This window comes from Myotis myotis, unplaced genomic scaffold (genome assembly GCF_014108235.1).
Source record: "Myotis myotis isolate mMyoMyo1 unplaced genomic scaffold, mMyoMyo1.p scaffold_m19_p_15, whole genome shotgun sequence".
Lineage (NCBI taxonomy): Eukaryota > Metazoa > Chordata > Mammalia > Chiroptera > Vespertilionidae > Myotis > Myotis myotis.
In genome coordinates this window covers 46323862-46334626 of record NW_023416319.1, presented here as the reverse complement: position 1 = coordinate 46334626, position 10765 = coordinate 46323862, and the positions used below count along the sequence as shown (strand labels likewise).

Below are 10765 nucleotides of genomic sequence, written 5' to 3'. Positions count from 1 at the left end.
TGAGGGCAGGACTGGGGGAATGGGGGGACAATGGGGGGATAAGGACACATTTGTAATACCTTAATCAATAAAGAAAAAAAAATTTGAAATGTAAAAAAAAGTTGAGGTTTTAGAAGAGAGCAATAAATGGAAATAAGGTGAAAGGTGAATGGGCAAATTTGGCCTGGAGACAGATTTTGTTTGGTTCACACATTGTATTAAAACTAACCATTTGAATGCCTGTGGATGGAGACAGTTTGGTTCCTCGCTTCCCCACTCCTGTTTGGTGTGTTCTGTCTTGCCCGTTTCTCTTATTTATGTTTCCTGCCAGACCATGGAAGCTTTGGGGATTGCAAGCACTGGCTTATCGCAGTATGTGACAGACTCTTAGTTGCATAAGGAAAAACTGTAAAGACAGAGAGAAAAAGGATTATGAGAGAGGTATTCACGATTTGGAGACCGAAATTTTGATGTGATCAGCTGAGAGCAGAGGACTATTAAAGGAAGACCTGGAAATATAGGAAGGTCTCTTAAAAAGGGAATATTAGAACTCAAGATTCTTAAAGTAAAAGACTAATATTACAAGTTAAACAGTGTGACACTGGGACTAGATAGCTCAGGAAGGGAGAAGTAAAGTGTTATACAAGCAGACGTATCACACATGTATGATACATGTGCACATATAATCTGCATATACCCACATAAATAAATTTATAAACACACACAATTTGAAGTAATTTTAAGAGGCTACTTGGGTCCCAGTCGTTTGGCTCAGTGGACAGAGCATCGGCCTGTGGACTGAAGGGTCCCGTGTTCGATTCTGGTCAAGGGCACATATTAAGGTTGCGGGATCGATCCCCAGTAAGGGTTGTGCAGGAGGCAGCCAACCAATGATTCTCTCTCATTGATGTTTCTATCTCTCTCTCCCTTTCCTTTCCTCTCTGAAATCAATAAAAAATATATTTTAAAAAAAGTTAGAGGCAAGGAAATTTGAGCTTTAAAAAAAAAGAGGCTACTTGGCATTCAAATTTAAGACAATATCTCCACATAATCAAGATTATACATTTTTATGTTTTTTCTAGACACATGATGAAAAGAATCACTAGGAAACAGCCCAAATGCAATCAGCTGAGGAAACCCTTTTTATGATAAAACAACTTTTTTCTATAGAAAAACAAGGGCAATTGAATTATTAAAAGCAACCCTATGGTTTCCAGGGAGCCAAACACAATGACTGCTGCCTAGGCCGCTGTTTCCCATATATCTATTACTGTATCTTTTCTTCCTCCTCCCTTCTCTGCCACATCCTTCTTTTTTTCTCTTCTCTCTCTCCGTCTCTCTCTCTCTCACACTCTTTCTTGCCCCTGCAAACCACATCCTCAGCATATATAGAACAGAGAGAATGCTCAAACTTCCAAACAATTATAATTTTTTAAAAGGGAAAACATTGAATACCAGTGAGCAGAGCTTCACACGCGCACCACAGGCCTTTGAGGTGAGCAGGGATCATCTGAAAACATTGAAGAGAGGAGCTAGCAGCCAGCCTGAAATTGCTCTAACAGAACCACCACAAAGCGAAATCCACCCTAAGTGTGAAAATGGAAAAACATTTCCTGCTAAATGAGAGCACTTACCAGAGAGGAAGAGTTTAAAATGTGTACTTAAAAGAACCAGATTTTGAAAGGCACAGCTGCTGGAGGACAAAAAAGCAGTTCTTTATGGCAATTGGGTGGTAAAAATGTGTACTCCTGAAAGACAAACAAAACAAAACAAAACAAGCAAAGAAACAAACAAAAAACCCTCAATATAATCAGGCACACACAAACCTCCTTCATAAATAGACACCCACTGAAAAAAAACAAGCTTTACTTCACTAAGAGAATGACATTGAACTAAGAATGTTCTAATCTACCCCCAAACTAGAAAATAAACTGAAGAATAAAGACACCAAGTCTATGAGAAGTTAGTACAAAAAATACATAAAACAAGAAAGCATCACTTTATATGGCCAAACTGCCCCCCAAAGGAAAAAAACCTATACAACAGAAAAATTCTGACCAATGCTCCATATTTCTTAAATAACATTAATTAAGCACTTGGGAATGTAAAAAGAGGCACACTGATTCAGAAATTGAATAACTAAGAACAGAAATAAACAAAAAACAGGAGAAATAAATTGATTAAATTAAAAAAGTAAATGGAAGAGAAAGAAAACAAATCAGCTCAGAAATGAACACTAAATTACAAGGTGCCCAAAGGAATGGTAGCAAGTAAACATTTAATAGGGCATTGAGAAGATTCAGGAAACTAGCCAAGAAAATAAAAGTGACATAAAGAAATAAATAAGGAGCCAGAAGAAAGTGGTAAAAATGAAAGAGGAAAAGAAGGAATAATGTATGTATAACTGGGGTCTGAGTAGATCAAAACAAAACAAAGTAACACAAATAAAATCAGAAATATCTCCAAGAAAACTTTCAGAAAAAAAAAAATCTGTATTTACATATGGAAAGTTTACATTTGTTACCTAGAAAATGAATCTGAATACATGAACTCCAAAATATATCCCAGTAAGACTATTAGACTTCAAATATATGAAAAAAAAAATCTGAAAGCAACCTGGCAAAAAGGTAAAACAACTTACAATAGTAAAATAAGTAGACTGGCATCACACTTCTCAAGCACAACATAAAAAGCAAGGTAAAAATAGAGCAGTAGTTAAAAAAAACAACAAACTCAATAAAATAGTCTGTACCAAGAATTTTCAAGCTATCAATGAAGTATCAAAAGTTATATAAAATGTTTTAAACATAGTAATACTTAGAATTCTATACCCATAGCTCTTCTGTGGAATTTTCTAAAGGAAAGGCTTCATTCATCCAAGAGTTATTGGGAAAACTTAAAAAAACAAACAAACAAACAAACAAACAAACAAAAACTGACATTGAACACTTTATTAAATAAATAAATACACATATACATAAGTACTATACAGTATATACATATATGTATAGTCTCATGTGCCTTAGCCAGTATGGCTCAGTGTATAGAGCATTGGCCTGTGGATTGAAGGGTCCCAGGTTTGATTCTGGTCAAGGGCACGTACCTCAGTTGCAGGCTCCTTCCTGGACCTGGCCCTGGCCAGGGCTCAAGCAGGAGGCAACCAATCGATGTGTTTCTCTCACATCAATATTTCTGACTTTCCCTCTCTCTTCCACTCTTTCTAAAAATCAATGGAAAATATCCTTGACTGAGGATTAAATAAAGAAAAAAGAAAAAAAAATGTCCCATGAGACCTAATTATATGTGTCATATACAAGAGACATACCTAAATGAAGTGATTAGAAATGCATTACAAAAGGCATGGTTGGACAAAGGTATACCATTGTAATAAAAATGAAAGTTGGTAAAATAAAAACATCATATAGCAGACAAAGTAGAATTTAAGTTAAAAACACATTAAATGAAGTGCAGAAAGACTAAGTGCCATAATTCACAATAAAGATATTTCACAGAGATCTATGCATTTAATAACACAGCAATCATCTTTAAGAAGCAAAATCTATAGGAAATGCAAGAATACACTCTAATAAAGGACATTTTGAGTACAAGAAATATCAATTGGGCAAAAAATAGTGAATAAGAATATAAAAGACCTAAAAAGTTTTTCTTAAAGTATATTATGAATATATATTAAATTTGATATGCTGTTACGGGTTGAATTATATTAGCCAAAATATATATATATATTGAGATCCTAACCGCCTACCTCAGAAAGGTTACTAAAGAAAAGGTAAAATTTCCTCAACTTGCAAATGATATGATAATATACCTGGGAATCAATAACAGAGCTAACGTAAAAAATAACAATTCAGGAAGGTTACAGGATATAAACTTAATATACTGAAAACAATGGCCCTTATACACACAAGCAATAACGAGTTAGAAGACAATGGTAGACAGCACCATTTACAATAGCAGCAAAGAAGATAAAATTGTTAAGAGTAAGCTCAACAGGAAAATGGCAAAACCTCTATAAGAAAATGCCTCCAACTTTTGAAAGAGACAACGTAAACTTGAACAAATGGAAAGATATTCCCTGTCACTGGATTGACTAAATTTTATACAAATGTCAGCACTCCCTAAACTAATTTATAACTTTAGCACCATCTCAATTAACATTACATGTGTTTTATATGAAACTAGCTGAGTTTATCCTAAAGTTATTGTGGAAAAGAAGACATGATAGAATAGTCAAGAAGAAAGAAAAGCATGTAGCGGGGATGGGAGGGGACAATTAGCAGTACCACATTTTAAAATAGATCCAAAAGGCTCTATGATTAAAAGAGCGCCAGACAGGCTCATGAATAGGCAAACAGCCTAGTGGACTAGAATAAAAAATAAAAAAACAGACCCCAAAACATATGGACACTTAGTATATTGTAACAGATGTATCTCAAATAAACAGGGATAAGGTGGACTTTTAATAAATGGTGCTGGGACAACTGGGTAACCAATTTAAAGAAAGATCAAATTAGATCTGCATCTCACATCGTACAAAAAAATTCCCAAGCCTTTATTTATATCAAAAATTTAGATCCATAGAATTTCTGTATTATGTTATCTTCTGTATAAGAAATGAGACAAAAATAGCAAAATATACCTGTTAAACACAGGGAGTTCAGCAAGGATAGGTCAGAAACTTGTCTACAATATAAAGAATAAAATAAGAATTCACTAGCCCATTTTATTATTAATAACGAATTGAATAAATTGTTTTAAAACTGGGGGAGAAAGGGTTGCTATTTCTTCCAGTTTCAGTAATAAGCACAGAAGGAATGGTGAAAATAGAAAGTCGCCACAGTAATGTTCATTTCAGGTACGTTTCATCTGTGAACATTAAAACAGGTGGTGGGAACAAATGCGGGATGAGAAGTGGGATTATTACGTAGTCTCAGAGTGACTTCTCAGAAAAGAACAAGTAGAGATGACGGGCACACCCCTTTTCCAGAGTGATCAAAGTTAACATTACCAACTGTGGGACGATTGGCCTCAGGGCATAGAGCATCGGCCTGCGAACTGAAGGGTCCCAGGTTCGATTCCGGTCAAGGGCATGTACCTTGGTTGCGGCATATCCCCAGCTGGGGGCTTGCAGGAGGCAGCTGATCGATGTTTCTCTCTCATCGATGTTTCTAACTCTCTATCCCTCTCCCTTCTTCTTGGTAAAATATCAATAAAACATATTTTTAAAAAAAGAATTGGTAGAGAAGGGTAAAACTTCTGAATTATGCACCAATGAGTTCTCAACATCATTTTTGTTATATTCTTGCCCAAAATGCATAACTTCAATTTAATTCTAAAGAACTATCAAACAAACCTATATTGAGGAACACTCTAGAAAATAGCTGGCCAGGATTCTTTAAATGTGCCAAGTCATGAAAGACAGGCTGAGAAACTGTTTTTGATTAATGGTTACGAAGGAGACATAATAATTAAATGTAATGTGCAATGCCGGATTGGACCCGGGACCAAAAAATGGACATTAGTGGGCCAATTGATAGTTTAGGTAATAAAATTGTATCAATATCAATTTCTTGATTATGATAATTATATTCTTCATATTTACACAATCTGGGTGAAGTCCTGTATGTCGTTTTTACAACATATTTATAAGTTTGAAATTATTTTGAAATGAAAAATTAAAAAAAAACAAAAACAAGCCTAGTAATCGAATTTCTCCATTGTGTATTGTGGCATATGCCTAAATGATGTGCACAATAACATTGTTTTCTTTTTCTCTATGTAATTATGCAAAAAAAAAAAAAAAAAGCTAGATCTAGTCACTGGTTTCTTCGATGTTCTTTTCATATGCAGCAGAGAAAAGAAATGAGAAGTTCCCTTCTCATCCTCTAACCAGGATACATTTTGGCTATTCACTGATTCCCCCCACAACGTATTAATGAAATAAACATCACTTTTGATTGGAGAATCTTCTTTGAATTGTAATCTCATTGATGTTCACAGCCAGAAAGGAATGAGTAAGGCTCGCCTTCCCTAGGCTCCTGAGTTAGCCGAGCTCTCGCGGGCCCCTCCTGTAAATGACCTGCACTGGAGCTCTCCAGCCGTCACAGTCTGATCAATAGCGGTGCTGCGCGGAAAGTTATGTCTTACAGGATGTCAATATTAACCTTTCAAGTGTGCATCTTTTAAGATTTATTCCTCAATAGCACTACTAAATATATTTCATATGCTGCAGGAACTTATTTCTTACCATGAAAGGAAACTGACATTTCAAAGCTAACTACCCTCCACCAGGACACTGTATCTCCTGGAATCAGCGAGACATCTCGCCTAACTGGGCTGACAGGGGCTGCTCAGTACTTATCCACAGAAGGTCTAAGTCTCCCTGGTAACCACCTCAAGGGCAAATATTTTTAAACCCACTGCAGCATCTAAGACCGTCTTGAGCACAGCATAAATGCTCAATAAACACTTCCAAATGGACTTCATCATGAATCTAAATGTCATCATTTTGTCATTAATTATTTAATTCTTAACTGTCTAAAGGCTATACTTTAAAAACCAGTTTCTGCATAGCAGGTACGGACTGAAAGTTTTCAAAATTTTAAATAATTTCATTTAATCCTTAAACAAATCTGAAAGATAGATAATGTTATCCTTTTTATAGATAACTAAAAATAGGTAACTTCCCTATAGTTGCTTGGCTAATACAAATGGGAGGCTTGCTATTTGCAGCCAGGCATAGTACCAAAGTGATGCTCAGTCTTTATGCAATGTTACAAGGCACCACCCATGGGGGAACGGAACTTAGAGTTCAGGAGGCCTCCGCATACTTCAGGTTCGTCCTGTAGTTAGAAGCAACATGTGCTCTTAATCTAACTATTCCAATAACTCAGCTTTCTAAGGGCATCTTGTGCCTGGGTAACAAGAAATAAAATTTGCAATTCTGCCTCAGGCACCAAAGTGCCAGTATTAGCTTCCGATTGCTACAGTAACAAATAGCCACAATAACTAACATTTTAAGAATGGGAATACAATTCTAAATTATTTTATATCTTTATTTTAAATCAAATGGTCATGCTTTAACTGTTCATTAATATATTCACCTACCCACCTCCTCTCAAACTCTATTTGATCTAATAGAACTCTAAAGCACAAAAAGAAAAGCTTAATACCTCTAAAACTATTTATATTGACCTTTTCTGCTGACAGTAAAATAAAGTTAGATATAAAAAAATGAAAGATAATAAATGAGTTTGGAGAAGAGCATTCCTATCTTTAACATTTGAATTAGAGAAGAAACCACAAAGAAAATTATGACGCATTTAGAATCCTGGTAGAAATGTTGCATGTAAAAGCTTGTGAGATGCAGCTAAAATACTACTCAGAGGTAGACGCATGTCCATATATAAAGATATTTTAAAATAAAAAGATACTGAAGATAAGAGGTAATCCTGCAACTATGTAAGAAATAACAAAACAATAAATTATGAGTGTATGTCAAAGTGAAATGAAGAATAAAATAAAGTTAGAAACAAACACTAAAGTAAAGAACAAAGAAGTGACAGTGAGCACAATAAACTGAAAAGCTTTTTTGTTAAACAAACAGATTAAAAATAAAATAAATAAAACTTAGTTTGTATAGGTCAGGAACATAAAACTAAATAAACAATTTTAGTTTAAAAAAGAACCTGAAGTCTAGATTCACTAGAAATTTTACAAAACCATTTAAAAGTTTGATAAACAATGAAATGGACAATAGACTAGAACATTAGAGATTGCTAATTGTTTTAAGAAAACTTGAAAACCTAAATAAATCAATAAATGTAAAAAATAGAACTGATTTTTAAAACAATTTCTTCTCCAAATAACAACAAAATAGTTTTATAGAAAATTTGCTAGCTTTCAAAAAAAAACTATGTCTTATAAAATTTTTTAAGACAATAAAAAAGGGGAAAACGTCTTGCATACTCTCTAAGTTGAGTGTAACTTGGGTAATATAATAAGATAAAAATAGGTCAAGAAAATAAAATTATAAACCAGTTTTATCTATAAATATAGCTGTAAGAATCCTTTATAACTCAAATCCTTTATATAATATTACTAATTGTATTTCAGTATTGTACTATTATATATATGAAATATAAAATATTTTTATTAAATACAGTACTATAAATATATATTTCTATAGAAAATCTCTCTCTCTCTCTCTCTCTCTCTCTCTCTCTCTCTCTCTCTATATATATATATATATATGATGTATATGGTTTACCTGCTTATTTGGTTTTGAAAACTATGCAAGCCTAGTTCATTATTAAGAAAACTCTATGTATTCTACCATAATACCATTGAATATATTACGTATCTAAATATTGCAATTAGATATTAAATTTATAATATATACTGTCATATTTGTTAAATTAAATCAATACATATGTTAAGAAATTCATTATGTCTATTACATTATGTATATTACATTATGTATATTATGTATGGTAGAACCAAGCAAAGATAATTTTATATCAGGAAAGCTCTTTATGTAGGTCATCAGATTAAAAGAGTAAAGAGAAGGGCATATGGTCATGTTCCTAAACACAGAAAAGAATATAATAAAATTTAATGCTCATTGTGGATTTTAAATGTTAACGGATGGTCGGATGGTTGGATGGTTGCTTGCACCAATCCAAGGTCAACAGGAATCCCCAAATTTGGGTGCAAGGAAGAAGGAAAATTTATTCAGCGCATAACAGCTCAATTGTGATACAGCACAGCTGTGAAAACAGCATACCGTGAGGCAGCCCTGGGGCCAGGTGGCCCTGGGGCCAGGCCCTTCTCCAGCTAGGCAGCTGTGCTCTGACCTGCTCTGGTCTGCTTCCTTCTGCTCTGGCCAGACATTCTGGGGTTTCAGCTCCAGCCAGGGAAACAGTCTTCAGTGGAAAAGGAAAGTGAGCTCCCAGAGCCACAGGGGAGGTGATTTATATAAACACAAGTCCCCTCCTCTGGTCCCTGATTGGTCTTTCCTCATGTTAATATGGACTTCAATCGTTTGATTGGTCCAAAAGGCATTGTTCTGATTGGTCAGGGAGCCTCTCTGATTGGTTGGTGAAGAAGCTGATGAGGATATATCTGTGCAGCTCCAATTGGATGGGGAAAGCCTCAGTCTTATTGATTTGAATAATATTTCAGAAACTCCTGAACTCCTGGATCAGGCATGGCAGGAGCACAGTGCAGGCAGGTAGTTCAGTGCAGAAGGCAGGTAATTCATTGCAGGCTTCTCCCTGCAGTATGGTGTGCATATGAGGGCCCTTGTAGAAAAGGCTGCTGGACTCAGTGTTTTTTGGTTTGTTTGTTGTTTTTTAATTTGAGCTCAGTTAGGCCACCAGGAGTCCTCCTGTGAGGTATCTTCTTTCTCAGGGTCCACATAAAAAGGGGAAAATGCAAAACAAAGGAATCCTTTTGTAATCGGATTAAATAATATTATTCTCAAAAAGTTACTGAAAGCAGCTTACTTAGTGGTGCAACTTTAAAAAAAACTTTAAAGTTAGAGGCGAATTTAGGATTTCTGCCATCACTGCTTCTATTCAACATTTTATTGGAGTTCCTAACCAACATAATAAGAAAGAAAAAGAAACAAAAATTGTAAGTATTGGAAATAATCAGGCAAACTCTGTTGCAAGAATATTATTTTCTACATTAAAAAATCCAAGAGAATCTACAAAGCATTAGAAATAATAAGATTGTTAGAGAGAAGTTCAACATAAAAATTTAGTAATATTTCTATATACCAGCAACAACCAATTCAAAAATACAATTTACAAAATATAATTCCCAACAGCAAGAACACCTTTAGATCATGAATAAAAGAAATACATTTTATTAATGGACATGAACCATACCTAAGTCAATGGAGAGAAATATTATGTTTATTTGTGAGATTTCAATATTCTCAAATTTTTACTTTCTCTAAATTTATGCATAAATTACATGCAATTTCAATAAAATGTGCCAGGAAAAAAATGACTCCTATTAATGCTAGAACACAGATGGCAAATAAAATTATCAAGAATGCTTGCCGTGAACTTGCTTACAAATGCCAAACCGACCAACGGACTGTCAGCAAATACTGCCCTGGATAGAGCACTGTTTCCATGGCATGTGAGAACATCCTCAAGTACAAAGGAATGGAAGTGCAACAAGAATTCTGTGTTTTTCGGATTCTGTAGCACCCACAATTGCACCCTTTCTCAGAGCCATTGGCTTAATGCTGTATGCCGATAGCCACCAACTTCTGTTAAAGTTCTACTTTTCTGTGTAAACAAATCAGGACCTAATAGTGTGTTTTGTTTCCCTTCCTCCCTCAATCTGTAACCTATTAGAAAGAATGCAAAATTGCAGCAGTGATCTTTGATGAAACTCAGCAAGGTGGATCTCAAATTCATACGAAAAGGTAAAAATTATAACAACTATGAAGCCAATTTTGGAAATAAAATGAGGGGGAACTTGCCTATAGAATAATATTTTATCAAAGTAATACTTTTTAAGAAATCACAGTATTCATGCATAGATAAAAAAAAAATTAACCAATAGGTCAGCGTAGCCCAGCATTAGAGCCACAAATTATATAGGAACTCAGTGTGCGACCAGTGTGCTAATACTGATCAGCAGGGAGAGATTTCAACACTAAGTCAATGAGGTTGAGATAACTGGTTAGTCAGATGGATACAAATACAAATTTAGGTTTTTACCTCACACTTCATATTTTTCCCCC

General features: G+C 34.7%; 1 long non-coding RNA gene across 1 annotated transcript; it reads right to left on the bottom strand.

Moving 5' to 3' along the window:
- Window positions 1–214: 214 nt before the first annotated feature.
- LOC118670233 lies at window positions 215–8923 on the bottom strand. The gene is made up of 3 exons (XR_004972257.1): window positions 8786–8923; window positions 1614–1727; window positions 215–385 (listed from the first exon to the last, which is right to left on the bottom strand). It is a non-coding gene; the product is annotated as an uncharacterized LOC118670233 (long non-coding RNA).
- Window positions 8924–10765: the final 1842 nt, after the last annotated feature.